Source organism: Mirounga angustirostris, unplaced genomic scaffold (assembly GCF_029215605.1).
Source record: "Mirounga angustirostris isolate CCGP_5_RB_7025 unplaced genomic scaffold, mMirAng1.0.hap1 SCAF_6, whole genome shotgun sequence".
In the NCBI taxonomy this organism is placed as follows: Eukaryota; Metazoa; Chordata; class Mammalia; order Carnivora; family Phocidae; genus Mirounga; species Mirounga angustirostris.
Window position 1 is genome coordinate 12,430,496 of NW_026991714.1, and position 14,580 is coordinate 12,445,075.

Consider the following 14,580-nt stretch of genomic DNA (forward strand, 5'->3'; position numbering starts at 1 on the left):
CTTGGAACTTATGCTCATGGTACATTCTTTTGCAATATATTGTCAAAAAGCTTTCGGCTGGTTTAAAATCATGGCCTCAATCTACTGCATCAGACCTATAAATGCTCATTTGTTTTGTAACTTCGAAAATAGTCTGGGGTAAGTAGATGGTATTTATTTGAAAATGTCTTGCAATTTGGGGTTATATTGTGTTTCTTCTGCTATCCACCTAAATTATTTTTTTCTAGATCTCTTCACACTAGGTGGCAGAAGTGTCTCATAGAGGATTTTAACTCCCTAACCAAAGACTTTGATGGCCTCTGGGGGAGGAGGAGGGGGGCAATGAGGCAGTTTTTCACAGTGGACTCTGGCAGGTCCTGCTCTGGTGAAGTAAGTGAATGCGTGGCTTGGGGGGATGGTCTGATTCTAAGCCTGTGGCCCCACACATGTTCTGTCCGTCTCTCTTTTTGTGTCAGAGAGAGACAGAGAAAGAGACGGGGGCGGGGTGGGGAGAGAGGGAGAGAGAGACAGAGACAGAGATAGAAAGAGGGAGGGAGGAAGAGAGAGAGAGGGAGAGAGAAAGAGAGAGAGAGGAAGAGAGAGAGAGAATGGAAGGAAAGAAGGGGGAGGGAGAGAGAGAGAGAGAGAGAGAGAGAGAGAGAGAGAGAGAGAATGGAAGGAAAGAAGGGGGAGGGAGAGAGAGAGAAGGAGGGAGGGAAGTGGGGGCAGGGAGAGAGAAAGAACACCTTCTTTTTTCCTTTTACAAAAGTAACCAGAATCTCATTTAATAAATAACAAGGCAGATGAGAAGTCCCAAGCCTGCGCGTGAGGAACTGCGGAAGCCCACGGTCTCTGTCACTGCTGATGTCACTCTCCACAGGGCTGAGAGGTACCAGGTTAGCTGGCGCTCCTGCTTGGAATTCTGCTCACGTATGGCCTTGGGATAATTTCGGGTTATTCAGTCAGTGTGGGGAGGTGGCACGAGAAATGGACAGAGGGTCACACAGCCTCCTTCTTAGACTTGGCTTTGTCTTGGGCGAGTCACTTAATCTCCTTAATACTAAGTTTCCTCATCAGTGAAATGGGGACAATAATAGCCCTTGTTTCATTGTGTGGTTTTGAGAATTAAAGGAAATAATACAAGGGAAGCGTTTGGCACCTGGGAACCATGCAAGATATGTTAGTGGTCATTGTTTCTTTTTTTTTTTTGATCTTGGGCAAGTCAAACACTGTGAACTTTAGTTTCATGACCCACAAAATGATAACTTTGAATACTATGAATTCCAAAGGTTTTTGTAGCCTCCGAAGTTGGAGACTTTGTGTACAGCGTTTCTGTCATTTTTACGTCACTCCTAAGGTCTCCCACATGGTTGTGCACACAATAGTTAATTGTGTGTTTATTAAATGCTTTCTGAATTCTAACTGAATAGAAAATATACTCTTTTAATGTGATTTATTTTACAGATAAGTAGATGATTAAGGCATAAATAATATATTCTATTTTTTCCCTCTTGTTGATTCATTTAATCATTACTTTTAAATATTTTATTTATTTGCTTGTTTGAGGGAGAGAAAGAGAGCGAGCACAAGCAGGGGGAGCGGCAGAGGGAGAGGGAGAAGCAAGGTCCCAATGAACAGGGAGCCCAATGTGGGACTCAGATCATGACCTGAGCCAAAGGCAGATGCTTAACCGACTGAGCCATCCAGGCACCCCTCATTTAATCATTACTTTTAAAATAATGCACGTTTATGGACCAAATCCTTACTACATACCAGGAACTGACTGAGAAGCTGTGAGGGAAAGAAAGCTAAGAGAGAACATGATTCCTGTCCTCAAAGACCTGAGCTCTGGGTGAGGAGGCAGACTGTAATGGGGCCACAAAACTGCAGTCTGCACGGGGTGCCCTTGGAGTACAGGGTGGACATGCCTGTTACAGCAGGGACTCGCAAGCCGTTGGGTGTAGCTGGCCCTGTGTAGAGTGGTAGGAGATGGGGCAACCTGAAAACATTTCCTAGGTCTGGAGTGTGCCTAGGCTATCAGAACAGCCACGTGTGAAGCTTAAATGTGTATAAAATGCTGCATCTCTAATTGTTGGGAATATAATACTGGCTTTATTTTAACAATTTGTTCTAAAAATTCGCTATCATAGAAATGATAATGGGAATAATTGTATTATATTTTATGGTTTATAAAACTTTGACATCAACTTATTGGTTAATCATAATAATAGTTTCTTGCATTTAATGAGCCCATATTATTTCCCAGGTACTGCATTTGGCACCTGTCATTGGTACCTCATTTATTCCTAATTAGAAACCTTTGTATCAGGAACCCAAGTTTACCACTAGGGGGTGCTAAGATGGGGGAGAAACAGATCTACGCTCTGTGAGGTCAAAGAACATTTCTATCCATCTATCCATTATATCTCTAGCCTTTGGCATTGTGCCTAGCATATCGCAGGAATTTAAGTGATATTTCCTAAGTAACTAAATGAAATGACTTGTCCAGGGTGGTAGAACTAGTAAGTAGTGGAGTCAAGTATAAAAGTACTGGATTTTGACCATTTAGATTGGAAATAATCATGGCTAGAGAAAATCTGTTTTCTGTAACGTGGAAGCACATCAAGCTCAGTATATGTCTTTTTGGCCATAGACCCTTGCTGGAAAAGAATACGCTCTTGATAGTCATTTGGTTTTCATTCATCAAGGACGTTGACTCTTTGGTGAGATGGGCTTGAGCCCTACCTAAGATGGCTGGCTGAGTAGGGACTCTTTACCCCTTTCTCAATGAGATCGGTGTGATGAGAAGAGCAAATAGGATGAAATAGGGAACACATCATTCCTGCTCACCTTTTCTTCTCTTAGAGCTAAGCATCTATGACCTTTTACCTTCCGTTTGTGTTGAATTCTGGCTGAAAGGGATTCAGGGATACTGCTATTTGCTGTAGCAGTGAGAATGTGGAAACTCCAAAGGTAGAAATAAGTGTTTTATGTGTCTTAAGAAATCTTCTGATTCTTAATCAAACAACCTCTAGTTCAAGGCATTCTATTATTTTTTCGGCTTCTGGTATTGGAAGTCATTTTAATTGAGGACAGGTCATCAAAAGTTTGGGAAAATGTACATATCTAAAGAACATTTTTTGAGACTTTTCAGCTTACTCTCTTTAAAAATAATAATTTTCTCCGTAATGAACTGGACTGAATAATTCAGCAAATAGTTACTGACTGCTTCCTAAATGCTAGGCCCTGTGTGGGGTGCTGGGGATGCATGGCAAGACATAGCTCTTGCTTTCAAAAATGAAGTGGGAGATAGACCTGGAGGCAGATCGTTGTTGTGCTTGCTGGGTGTGAGACCCTCAGCGGGGGAACATGGAAACGCCTATGGGTGTACAGGGAAGTTGGAAACAGAGGCCCCAGTTAGCTTCCCACCATTGGTGACTTGAGGCCAGGAGAGCGCTGCAGACTGAACTTGTCCCCAGAGTTCTTATGTTGAAATCCTCATGTCTAATGCAATGGAATTAGGAAGTGGGAACTTTGGTAAGGGGGCCAGGTTCTGGTAAGGGCAGAGCCCTCATGAATGGGATTAGTGCCCTTATAAGAGACCCCACAGGGCTCTTTTACCCCTTCCCCCACATGAGAATACACGGGAAGCCAGCAATCTACAACCCAGAGGAGGGTCCTCACCAGAACTTGACCATGCTAGCACCCTGATCTTGGATTTCCCTGCCTCCAGAACTATGAGAAATACATTTCCGTTGTTTATAAGCCACCCAATCTGTGGCACTGCATTATAACGGCCTGAACTGCTGGAAAGGTAAAGGAGAAGGGAAGTCCTTCTGGAAGGGGCAAAAATCACCTGCTGAATATGAATGGGTGAAGAGTTTCCCACCCCACTGGCAGCAATCTCATACCTCTACCTCATCGCTTTGATGACCAACAGCTCCCAGATTTTATGATCAGATTTAGTACTGTATTATTATGGTTTGTTTTATATTTGCCAGCTGAAAAAGGCTGACTGGGATTGACCCAGGTGGTTCTCAGGTGGAGGAGCTGAAGCTTTCCTCTTCTTCCTCCACTGATGCGTGCACCTCCCACGTTGTCCTCAGACGGGGCTCTGAGGTGCTGATTTCTCTTTGGCCATTTGTCTTGAGTCTGTGATAGTATTCATTGCTTCTGCAGCCTCTTCTTCTGTTTTATTCTCTCCTTGTTTCTATTCTGTCATTCGACCCATGCTGAGATGATCCCATTTTTTTCCCTAAGAAATGTGGCACAAAGGTTAATGCAAACCTAAGCACAGAGACTTTCGGGCAGAACTTTTGAGTATCTCTATCTCCTGTTAGAGATGGAAGGATTTCTGGAGATCCCGAGACCTAGCAACACGTTCAGTAATCTGACCAACTCCATGCCCTTGAATTCAGATTTCAGCTTAGCTTACCAGATGGAACCCGTGACCATCAACACACTAGAGCACTATTAAGTCTCACAATGCCAGCATAACAGTGTGTCTCATGATTAGACATGAAGGGCAGGTAGCAGTTATTCAGAAACCCTGAAATGGGAAAGTTAGGGAATTGGGTTTTGAAAATGAGTCACCCAAACATTTTCTTTCCAAACATCTGCAGGTTGTTAGCCTGATTTATTTTGAATTAAAAAATCTTTTTGAGCTGGCTGACAGCTTATTTTAATTCCCAGCTGTTAAAATGTTTCAGCAATTGGAATTAGGGGCTGTGCCATGGCTTTTGATGTGGTGGGAACCAGTTCGGCACTCAGGTACACCTGGGGGACCTGCCCCTCCTCATCATGGTCCTTCAGTTTTATTCCTTCTGTTTAAGAGCTTGGTGCTTTGAGCTCTTTGTTTACGATCTATTTGCTTGGGTCTTATAGCACTGTTGGCCAAGGGAGTTTAGCTCATATTCCAGGATGTGGTGGCTTTTATCCAGCACCTAGCACTTTGTGGCTGCCTTAGATTCTTTCTGGAACAAGTTTGGGGAATAAACAAATACATAAATAGGTTTATATTTAATTGATATTGCCCCCTCCTCTCCCAAAATATGCCAAAATAATTTTTCTACTCAAAGCTATGGTTCTTATAAATGTTTTTAAGATTTCTCTGTAGATTGTTGGCTTGGTAAGGGCTTTTGACTTGTCCTTCACTTTTCTCTGGTTGTGGGTGAGCACCTCTCATTTTTGCTGTGATTTTGGATAGGAAATCTGGCGACTCAGTCTCTTCTCTCCTGATCCCAGCCACCACAAACAGTAACACCACCACCTCCATCTACTACTGACAATGCCACCTACCACTGCCACCACCACCAAGAAGTCATTCCTTGGCCCTCCTAACTCCCCTAGCATAGCATCCTATTATTCATATTACTTTTATTGTCTAGCTCCCCCAAAGAATTATCTGTACTAGCTATTTTCACCTCTTAGGCTCACCTTTATTCCTCATTTTTTCCTTTTCTTTTCCATATCCACTGTGGCTCACTCCCATCGCTCTGTTGAGACTGGGCTCTCAAAGGTCATCCGTGGCTGTTTAATTGAGATTCAGTCCTCTTGTTACCCGACTTCTTCACTTGTTCCCTGACTGCTGTGTATCTGTGTTAAGGGAAACTTTGAGACCAAAAACTAGAATGACAGAGTGGGACATTAAATGCTAGAGTAAGGACGTAGGGGTTTATACAATAGACACTGGGGGACCCAATCCTGCTTTTAATCTATGTTAAACTAAGGAGTGAATAGATTAATCCAAAGATGAAGAAATGGTTGGAAGATTGTCACAACCGACTAGGTGGAGAAAGGTACCGAGGTTATAAATTAGAACAATGATAAAGAGAATTGAATGTCAAGTGAAGATTGGAGAGATATGGAAGGAGTCTAATAGAAGATATGAGGGTTGATAAAATATGTGGAGAGCAAGTGGCAAGAGAGCCATGGCCTCCCTTAATCGTGTCTCTCATCTTTGACCTTCATGTTTTGTCTCATATTCTCTCTTTCTGTAATGTCTTTTCTCGGTCATCTCTGTTCAACTTCATGCTTCTTATCAGGATTCTTTAAAAATATTATTTTTATGAACTCTTTTTTGATAGCCCCAGGTAGATATTACCTCTAATTTCTAAGGATTCTGTAGTACTCTATCTTCACTTTTATCTCATTATCTTAGGACAGTAATCTCCTCAGTCTGGTTTTAGATGGATGGCATGTTGTTAAGGGTGTGATGAAGACATAGGAATGAGGAAGGTGGAAGAGACTGTTGATAAGGAAAGGGTTTGTGGTCTAATGGCCAAGGTGGAATTACAAACTTCATTTCATGGGTGGTGTGAATTTGGATTCCTATATGTTTTTACCCTTTTTATTTTAACTTGTGATAAAGCTGAAAGCTAGGTTCTCAGGAGCTCTCGTTAGAATGGTTAGGAAGCATTTACCCTTTGGTAAATATGACACACACTTCCCACATCTCTCAGTGAACTGGAAGAGGGTGCTGATTCTTTTTCCTGGAAATTAAAAAAATTTTCTGCTTGTGATTTTAAGTTAAACAACTTGCTGAGATTCTTTCTGAAGAACTTATCCTCCTGTGGCTGAGTGCAGCATAGTTGGTTTTCTAGAAAGATGCATTCAGACCCAACAAAACAATATTATTTTCCCAGTAGGCTTTTCTTTTGCTAAAGAACATCATGTTTGGACTCTTAAAAAAAGGTAGTATTGAGTGTTTGAGTATTATATTGAGGCAAATGAATATTTTCTGCTTCTATACTTTTATTTTAAATGTGACTAAACTTTGAGACTCATTTTAGAGGCACAGGGTAATATTTCTAATTGGATTCTCCCAGAGGCAGTTGAGTTGGGAATGAGTTACATGGGTGCTTTTTAAATGGCACATTATGACACATCTGCACATTAAGATGACTGGCTTTCTGTTTTTCCTCTTTCTCTCCATTAATACGTAAGCTCCTTTGCCTCTTTTCAATGATGAGTATAATGCTTTGTCTCATCACTTTTTTTTCACATTATAAATAGGGTTTCACTTTTAGAATTTATGAAAAATGTGAATTTTTGTGCAAAATGCTAATTTCAGAACTGTCTTCAAAGATTCAGAACTGTCTTCAAAGAAACCGTCTTCAGGAGTTCAGGCTGGAGCCCCATTTTCCATACCCACCACCACCAAGCCATCTACCCCAGGGGACTTGGATGCCATGGACTCTGGGCCACATGAACTAGCTGAACTTCACCCTTCACTGCATGGTCAGTCTGTAGTCCACAGTGGCTGTGCCCACGAGGGAGCACATTTAGATTTGTAAATTTCTTCTATCCCCCTATCTCTTCCAAAGAGAAATTATAGGGCATATATCCAGTTACAGTTCAGTATGAACTGTATGAACCAAGAGGATTGTCTCAAGTTACCTGCCTTCATGACTTCAAACCTCTTATTCCTGGATTGTGACCATCTTGCTTACCTCAGGGAATCCTCAAATAGCCTTTAAAAAAAAGTACTCTAAAGAGTAAATTAAAAGTAAAAAGTATTTCACATGGTATTCAGGTATCAGTGGAAGGATTTGGGCTTTATAACCCTGAAATTCTATAATTTAATAAAATGTTCTTCTATAATATTATACTCTACATTAAAGTGACATATTAAAATACAGGAAAACTTCTTTCTTTGAGAGGTTACGCTGCTAAAGTTGTGAATTTACTTCTCATCTCTTTCCAGCCTTTCCTTTCCTCCTTTTGTGTGAAATGACTTGCCTTTATAATTTACCATGTTATTATTTTGGTGCATCAATATTACAACGATTATGGGTAACAGGGCTGGCGACTGGCATTGTTTGTTAACTCTTATAAAGGAAACCATGACAAGTCAAGATGTCAGAACCAGTTTAATGATGGGGTCCTGGTTATAGTTGTATGTACATCAAAGATAGAGGGAACTAGACACTATTTACTATGACACTGTTCAAGTGTGTTAAAAACCTTCTGTCATTTTGTTTTTTTCTCATTTTATTCTTATTTGACTCATACAAGGTAAGTGGTGTCATCTTTTCAGTTTTACAAAGCAGAAAGCAGAGACTCGGTGAGTAGCCACACTGCCTGACAAGCAGCAGAGGCAAAGTACACAACTCGGGCTTCCCTAATGTCTAAGTCAGTGCTTTTTTTTTTTATCATACCGTGCCATTAACGATGCTTAATTCAGTTTCGGGATACCAAGCAAATCAAAGTAGATTTTGTTCTGATTCTGCCGAGGAACAGACTCTTTTCTCAAGTAACTAGCAGTTGCTTGTAACTGGCTAGGCAGAGCTCATAGTTTCTAGGATGGCCAGTACATAAAATTGGAGACATGGACAAAATCAAGACAGAGTAGAAAGAGCTATGTGAAGGGTTTCAGAGCCCTTGACCGACACTTGCCTCCCCAGACAGTTCTGATCTCTCTGCTTTTCCATCGCCTCTTTTTTTTCGAGACTTAACTCACTCCCACCCTAACCCTTCCTGCTGGTGGCTGTCCCATTCACAAGGGAGCAGATACCAGATGTGAGAAATTGAAGAAACAGTTGTTGGGCGATTGTTCTTATGAGTTATGTACTTGGGCTCTTGGTTGGAGGGCTCTGATCTGAAAGCTTGCTTCAGATCCTCTGAGAAAGTAGAGTGATTTAAGTAGTGAACTGGGGAAGGGCTGGGGAGGCCGACCGTGAGGACTAATTTGTTCTTTAAGTTTATCTAATGGTTTGCAAGGTAGAAATATCTGCTGGGGAGATGTGATGGATTCTCCTAGGAAACTGACTTCACTGGAGAATTCTTTAGAAACTGTTTTCAGGAGCGAGACAAGTGGCATGAATCTATTGACAAAGGAAATTGGCTCTGTGTCTGTGACTGGGTCAAAGACCCCGAGGCATGCCTGTCGCGATACAACGTGGATGTTTGTTCAGGGGGCAAGTGCTCACGCTGAGTGATTTTCAAAGCTGTTCGAGGGCATTTATCAGGCTTTTAAACTCTAGATACTCTTTCCCACGGTGTGAAGGCCAAGAGAAGGGATCCTGGGCTCTCTTCCCTGGCCCCCAGGATGGGAATTCAGGGGGAAAAGGTCACCTATTCTTATGACACAAAAGAAAACTTATTCATCAGTTTTCAAGTAAAGGCTCTTTAGTGTCTGCAAATAGGGGAATTGCTAAGAGCTTATCAGCAGTGCTACCCCTCCCCCCCCCACCTGGTACTCCAATGGTGGTGGTGGGGGGTGCCTTGTCCTCCTTCAGGTGAAAAGGGAGCGTTCTGGACTTCTTTTGATAAAGCTCCTTCCAATTCCAGTAAAAACATGAATTCCAAAGCCATCATCTTTTTACTATTTACTGGGGGGAATCAGAGGTAGAGAAAAGAGAACAAACAGCGGAAGTGGATTTATAGTCACTTCTCCGATTGCTTTTCTTGCTAAAGAATATTTCACATCACAGGATTTTCCTTCTCCTCTGTACTCTTGATATACCCCAAATCTTAATATCCTCCCAAATGCAGATTAAAGATGACACAGGGTGGTTGTGGTGGGGGGAACCAGGAGGAAACTGCATTTTAAAGTTTTGTTCCATTTGTATTACCAGCAATTAAAACTCTTTGAGGTCCCCACCCCGATTATAGCAGCAACGCCATGAGGCCGCCCTGCTGGGAATTCATTTCTAATCCAGCCAGCTCAGACAAGGGCCTGCTCGATGAATTAATGGGCCCTGCTCGATTTCGACTCCCTCTCCTCGCCTCACTGAGCCCCATCCCAGGCTTCAGTGGCTGCACGTGTGAGCATACCACTCCTGCCTTGACCTAAAGCACATACTGAACTTGGTGTATGCATGAACCATGCTGCACCTCTGGCCTGGGATGGCAGAACAAAGCTAGCTGTGTGCTCCACGGGGTGGCAGGGGACCTATAGTAGCTCCCCTGCCCCAGTGAGGGAGTCTCCCTTCTTCACCCCGCATCTGCCCATCCTTCTGGAGTTTGTGCTATAGCTTAGATCTGGCCTCTTGGGGGAGGTGAAATATGGCTTCACTTTGCAACAGCTGAGGTTTGCTCATGGAAGCAGAGGTGCTGGAGTCTTAAGCCTATGATGTGGCTGATGCCAGCATTTCTTAGTAATGAGCCTTGAAGACACATCCCAGGAGAGGAAGTTAGATTAGGGCAAGACAAGTGAATGAGATTGTTTAAAGGCTAGAAGGAGATTTAAAAAAAGAAAAAAGTAATTCCTCTTCATTCAGGGTTATGAGATCCTCTTTCCTGGGTGACTGAATGAAAGATATTTTATGGTACGCTGACTTTGACAGTCAGTTGCCCCAGAACAGTTGGAAATGGGCTCATTTTTGAGGCTCACAGCTATCCTGTCCTTCCTGGGCTTCTACTCGGGCATCATCCACCATCTGGTAGGCGTGAGATGCGTCCATCCCTGTAGGCATGAAGGACTGGGAAGCAGTGGTTTTGTTCCTACCTATTACTTCAATGTCAGCTGAATTTCTCTTTTTATTTTTAATTAATTAATTTATTTTTAAAATTTATTTATTTATTTATTTGACAGAGGGAGAGAGAGAGAGACAGTGAGGGAGGGAACACAAGCAGGGGGAGTGGGAGAGGGAGAAGCAGGCTTCGTTTGGAGCAGGGAGCCTGAAGTGGGGCTCAATCCCAGGACCCTGGGATCATGACCTGAGCTGAAGGCAGACGCCTACCGACTGAGCTACCCAGGCGCCCCTAACTTTTTATTTTTTCAGAGAAGAAGTTTCTTATTTTTTGTAGAGCTGGCATAATCCAAAATAATGGAACCTGTGGGGAAACAAATCAACCACAACTCAAAATAATCACTTGCACGAGAGGCTTCAGATGGTGGTTTTGATTTAAAAAGTAAGTGGTGGGATCTTTACGAGAACATGCTGCTTGGAAAGAGCACCTGGCCTGGTCAGGCTGATGTAGGGTGAGATGTGTCATTAACCCTTGCCTGAGGTCCGTGACCCTCATCAACATTAGGTACAACATCCCAGGTTGGTGGGATTTGGTGGTGCAACTTTTGAGAGCTCCTACATTATAGTAATTTCCAGATGGTTTAATAAAGTTAAAAAAAAGAGAGAGATGAGGGAGAAACAAAGATTCCTCCCCGCCTGCCCCGAGTAATGAGCCTCTTGGATGAAAGACTACCTTATAAAGGTTTTTCTCTCTATTCCCCACTTCCTGCCACCCAGATCTGGGTGGGGGAACTCCCGAATCTGGGTAACAGGTTGGCATTTCTAATCCGAGCCCAGGTTCATCTCCTGCCATGTGTATAGGTTGTTGAGCAAACTGATAGACTATGTGAGTGTCTTGCCTGAGTGATGAGCTGCACATACCAGCTTGAGCAGAGCATTAACAAGAGCTGGTGTATGACTCCAATCTCACTGAATTTCCTCTCTCTCCTGCCAGTGGACATGACAGCCCAGGAGAAGGTGACTGGGAGTCCATGAGGACAAATGGGACACAATGCAGAAGCCTGTCTTGAGACCTTCCAGCTGGTTTGCATTTCCTCATGGGATAGGAGCCCTCTCTTGTAGGCTGGGAAGGCAGTGGGACCACCACACGATTTTATGGATCCATTTTCACTTTTCCAGATGCAAAGAGAGGAGCCGTAATTACCTTGCGTACGTTTTGATAACGTCCCTTGGGCAAGAGGTAGGTATAACTCAACAGATAACCTCTGCTTTTGCTCCCACGTTGTCTCCATTATCTGCAACATGGGGGTGTTGAGTGGTGCCACAGGCAGCTGGAAGGGCTCATTTATTTGACCTAATTATTCCCATTGTAGACCTGACTCATCAGAATGGGCTCTTCTTCAAAGGAAATGAGAGCCAGATTGTCTCTTTGGCAGCAATGGAAAACAAATGCTATCCACAGAGTGGTTGTTAGATTGAAAAAAGGCGCAACTGGCTTTTGGCGCCAGCCGATATGTAACCATGTTACCAAGAATAGAGGGCTGGAGAGAGAGTGGTGTCCACTTCTGACATGCTAGCCGTCTCATAATGTTCTTAATAAAATTAACTCACCCTTGGATGCCGTGGACAAAAGTAACCACATACTGAGAAACTGGGGAAAATGGAAACCTTCCGTGCGGTGTTTTTATTAATAACTGGCGGAATCCCTATGGGTACCACAGGCGACTTTTCACATGGGGACCTTATTATTTCTGGGTCCTCTTTGAGGCTCTGTTGAAGAATTGGAATTGTCTCTTCTAAGGGATGGGGAGATGGAGAAGGGGAGTCAAAACGGCCTCCTGGACCATTAGGCACATCAGACAGAGGGCGGGAGCAGCGTGCCACATTCCCTCTGTGAAGCCTGAGAATAGACAGCCTTGGCTCAATGATGCATGACTGAATATTGAAACTTCATCTCAGACAATTGCAAATTGTCTGCACTGACGCACAGGTGCGCTGAAAAGAATCATTTAAATGCTTCCTCGTCCCACCTTCCTGTTTTACAGTTGTGGTTAAGAACGTCATGACCCTCAGAAATTCGGGAAAGATGTGCACTTGGCTGATGCCTGTGGCAGAGTCTGGCTCTCAGCCTTCTGTTCCGCAGTTCCTGAAGCCCAGGACTATGAAAGTGCCCCGTTGACCACAGGGTTCCAGGGTCCACCTATTGTCGCCAGAGATAAACCTCCAAGAGCACCATGTTTGATCAGAGCCTGGATCCCATCTGGGAGGAGGAGAGGGAATCCCATGAGCAAATAGGTAAGAAGATCCCGTTGTTCAGTCATGTCCTCTGACACTGTAGCAATGCATGCATATGGTTGCACTTGGCATTCTGACACGTGCATAGAGTGTTTTCATCTCTTCCCTGGAGGTGAGGCCAAAGCCTGAGGTTCCTTTTGACACAGCTCTGCAAAAACTCCGGCTTTGTGCTCTCCTGTGCTTTGCAATAACATACCAGCTCTGCGGTGTGGCCAATGTTTACTTAATTGGTGGGAGGACTTTTTAATATCAAAAGGAAAACATTTCTTCTGCATTCCACATAGGTAAGATGTGGTTTGCTGTGGTACAAGGGTAAGGATTGGGGGTGGGGAGGGAATGAAGAGAGGAAAAACAGTCCTTAGGGCTAAAGTCATAGGAGGGGGTGGGTGGATAGGAAAGAGAACCAAATAATGAGGGGCAGACGAAAGACCAACGGGCATTGCTTTTAAGAGTCAGAGCTAGGACTGGCCATATGCTTGCTTTGCAGTTATTTCCAAAAATAGATGATTGGTAGTGAGAAGCAACTGGTTTCTGACGCTTATGAGGGGGTCAGTTAATATTATTTCCAACTGTTGGGGTAAGTTACAGGGTAGGCTGTAGATCTAACAGAAAGAGATTGCTGAACTTCACAGTGCTTTGGATTAGATTTCACGGAGCTTTTTATCGGCTAGACAAAGCTGTTAGCTAAGAGGAATTGACCTGAGGATAAAAGGGGCTGGTAACTTGTAGTGGTCACTGCAGATATTCTGTGTTTTAAATAGTGCTAATCTACCTGCAATCGAACAGTCATTAAGAAGTGGGAGCCGGTGAGCACAAGGATGCGCAGAGGTGACACCCTGTGAACCATTCCCAAATGGGAATGGTCCAATAGGGGGAATTAGTGCTCTCTCTTCTCCACAGATCCCTGGATGAGTGGTGACTCCTAGGTCAGAGATGTCCTGAACCTTTAATATTTCCTAGAGAAGAGGTTGAGGGTGCTCTGTGTTCAGGGGGAGGATAACCCTGCTGTAAATTGTGTTGCTAAATGGTAAATGTGTATGCAGTTCTACAACTTTGATTTATTTTGATTGTGATACTTCATGAAAGACGTTGTAGTGCTTAAGTTTGTCAGTTCTCCCAGAGCAGAATCTGCCAAAGACTTTCCTTAGGATCTGCTTACATTCAACAGACACCAAGAGAGTCCCAGCAGGACAGAGGCAAGTGGGTAGAAGAGAACATCCCTGGTGGTGAGAATATGGCAACAAGAGATCCCAAGACATAACAAAGGCACCAATTTGACTTCTTTTCTGGATGCACATGGTACCTTTACTTCCCTCTAAGCCTGGGGCAATGCTAGAGGTATTAGTTTCTTGAAATGTTCTCAAGTCCTTGCAACAGACTGCTGCCATTTGCACTGAGGTATGTAGACGGGACATACCTCAAATGGAAGGTTGCTGACTGAGTTTTAGTCCCAAGGGCTCACATTCCATCTTACAGATTACTCTATCTAGCTTTCAAGTTCAAGTTGAGCTCCGGACAGCTGTTGGTTCTTTGATGCTCATATCCCCAGAGCCCAATCTTTCAGTTGATTGCTTGTTCCAGAGCCATGTGCCACGCACTCCAGGAGTGATGTAGGAAGTCCTAGCCCTGGTCTCCTTCGGCACTGGTGTGCAAAAGCTGAGGGCGAAGACAAGCAGAGATATGGGTTGATTTGTTCTTTTAATGCGGTTTTTCTTTTCAGATCAAGTGAAACAGTATTATGTAATTCTTAGTAGATTTTATAAATGTTTGTTGGGCATCTACCGTGCGTCAGGCTGAGACTCAAAGTTTAATAATACACAGAGCAGCCATCAAGGAATTTATACTTGGTATATATTTCTCTCCCTTCACTAGATTCAGCTTGTGAAGCATG

At 43.4% G+C, this 14,580-nt stretch overlaps 1 long non-coding RNA gene across 1 annotated transcript; it reads left to right on the forward strand.

The window, feature by feature from the left end:
• Positions 1-614: 614 nt before the first annotated feature.
• LOC135364638 (uncharacterized) lies at positions 615-12,918 on the forward strand. The gene is made up of 3 exons (XR_010412079.1): positions 615-875; positions 11,389-11,634; positions 12,440-12,918. It is a non-coding gene; the product is annotated as an uncharacterized LOC135364638 (long non-coding RNA).
• The last annotated feature ends 1,662 nt before the right edge of the window (positions 12,919-14,580 follow it).